Source organism: Embiotoca jacksoni, unplaced genomic scaffold (assembly GCF_022577435.1).
Source record: "Embiotoca jacksoni isolate LCO1_2020_lvr unplaced genomic scaffold, fEmbJac1.0.p SCAF_68, whole genome shotgun sequence".
Taxonomy (NCBI): Eukaryota; Metazoa; Chordata; class Actinopteri; family Embiotocidae; genus Embiotoca; species Embiotoca jacksoni.
In genome coordinates, this window is record NW_027185423.1 from 221,562 (window position 1) to 224,061 (window position 2,500).

Sequence of the window (2,500 nt, forward strand, 5' to 3'; positions counted from 1 at the left end):
CGTCCTCGTTGAGTTGCTGTATGAAGGTGATGGATGACATCCCATAATAATCACAGGACGCTGACGTTTACCGTCAAATCAACGTCCGCCAGAGCGAGACGTACGAGATGTTTACAGAACCGAGAGGGTTGTTTGGACGTAAACAACGACGTAAACAGTTAGCCTCAGACTGTTACCGTGGGTTACAGGCAGCTGTTGCCGTGGCGATCTGCTTGTGAACGTGGGAGATGTTTAATAAATGTCCTCCGTGCTCGGCGACCTTCAGATTATAACCGACACCAGACTCTCGTCATGTCCGTCTGCTCTGTTCTGACGGGTCGACAGGACTGAACATCTGCTCACACATTCAGTTAGTTTGGTGGGTTTCAGAGTTCAGCAGATAAAGAAGGTTTGAGAGGAGACGCTGTAACATGTAAATAAAAACAATCAGAGGATTTATGAATCTCATATTTAATATAAAACACATCAAAGACAACAAATCAAATGTTGAAACTGAGACATTTATTGTTTTATCAAATATCTGCTCATTTTGAATCTGAGCATCAACACGTCTCTAAAAGTTGGACAGGATCAACAAAAGATGGAAAAGTTGTGTAAAGATAAAAAACACCTGGAGAAACATCTCATGACTAACAAGGTTACCATGGCAACAGATCAGTAACATGATTGGGTATAAAAGATGATTTCAGAGAGACAGAGTCTCTCAGCAGTGAAGATGGTGGAGAGGTTCACCACTCTGAAAGACTGTGTTGGAAAATAGTTCAACAATCTAAGAATAATGTTCCTCAACGTAAAACTACAAAGAATTAGTGGATTTCATCGTCTACGGTTCATAATATCATTAAAAGATTCAGAGAATCTGGAGAAATCTCTGAACACAAGGGACAAGGCTGGAAACCAATATTGGATGGTGGTGATCTTCGGGCCCTCAGGCAGCACTGCATTAAAAACACACTATTCTGGAGTGGAAATCACTGCATGGGCTCAGGAACACTTGTGAAAACCATCGTCTGTGAACACAGTTCATCGCTGCGTCCACAAATGATGTTAAAACTCTCCAAAGAAGAAACCAGATAGAAACATGATCCAGAAACACCGCCGCCTTCTCTGGACCGAGATCATTGAAGATGGACTGAGGTGAAGTGGACAACTGTCCTGAGGTCTGATGGATCACAATCTGAGATTCTGTTGGGAAATCATGGACGCTGCATCCTCCATGTTAAAGAGGAGAGGGACCATCCAGCTTGTTATCAGCTCAGTTCTAAGGCCAGCATCTGTGATGGTACAGGATGCATTAGTGCACATGGCATGGGTAGCTTGAACATCTGGAAGGAAGCATTAATGCTGAATGATATATTCAGGTTTTGGAGCAACATATGCTGCCATCCAGACAACGTCTCTTTCAGGGAAGGTCTTGTTTATTTCATCAGAACAACGTCCAACCACATTCTGCACGTATTCCAACAGCATGGTTCTCTAGTAGAAGAGTCCGCTGATAAACTGGCCTCCTGCAGTCCAGACCTGTCAATCATTGAAAACATCTGGAGCATCAGGACATGAACAATACAACAAAGGAGACCCTGAACTGTTGAGCAGCTGAAATCCTCTATCAGGCAAGAATGGGACCACATTTCACTTTCTAAACTCCAGAAACTGGTCTCCTCAGTTCCCCAACGTTTCCAGAGTGTTGTTAAAAGAAGAGTTGATGCAGCTCAGTGGTGAACATGATCCTGGAACAACTTTATAGAGACGTGATGCTGACATCAGATTCAACATGAGAAGATATTTTTCACAAAACATTTGATTTGTTGTCTTTGGTCTGTTTTATATTAAATATTAAAGTTTATGAGATTTATAAATCATCTCGTTCTGTTTTTATTTATATTTTACACAATATCTCTGATTTGGTAACACGATTGTAAATGTAGTGTGGAGGAGGAGGAGAAAGAGGAGGAGGAGGAAGAGAAGGGAGAGGAGGACCAGGAGGAGGAGGAGTGAGAGAAGGAGGAGGGAGAGGAGGAGGACCAGAAGGAGGAGGAAGGAGAGGAGGAGGACCAGGAGGAGGACGAAGGAGAGGAGGAGGACCAGGAGGAGGAGCTGTCGGGGGAAATGAGGAAGTAGTTTAATTAATTCAGAGTGAACTGTAACTCTCTCTCTCTGCTCGATCACCCTCTTCCATAACAGACTGAAATGAAGTGATGAAAAAAAGCTCCGCCCCCTGAGTGACAGACAGGAGGACAGACAGACAGACAGGAGGACAGACAGACAGACAGGAGGACAGACAGACAGACAGGAGGACAGACAGCTCTGATCAGTGATCAATAACATCAGTAAATCATTTGTTTGTTTTAATGAGAAACAAACTGGAGACGGTGGCGTCCAATCAGCAGAGGGCGCCGCAGGGCGGAGCCACACAGCTGATCAGATACTGATATTAAATAATTTGTACAATTACACTCCAACATTTGCTTTCAAGACACACACATTTACATGGGATGAT

General features: G+C 43.5%; 1 protein-coding gene across 4 annotated transcripts in view; it reads left to right on the plus strand.

Moving 5' to 3' along the window:
- The window catches only part of LOC138214115 (disks large homolog 4-like), a 25,360-nt gene that overhangs the window by 12,693 nt on the left and 10,167 nt on the right, over nucleotides 1-2,500 (plus strand). The window lies entirely within an intron of this gene.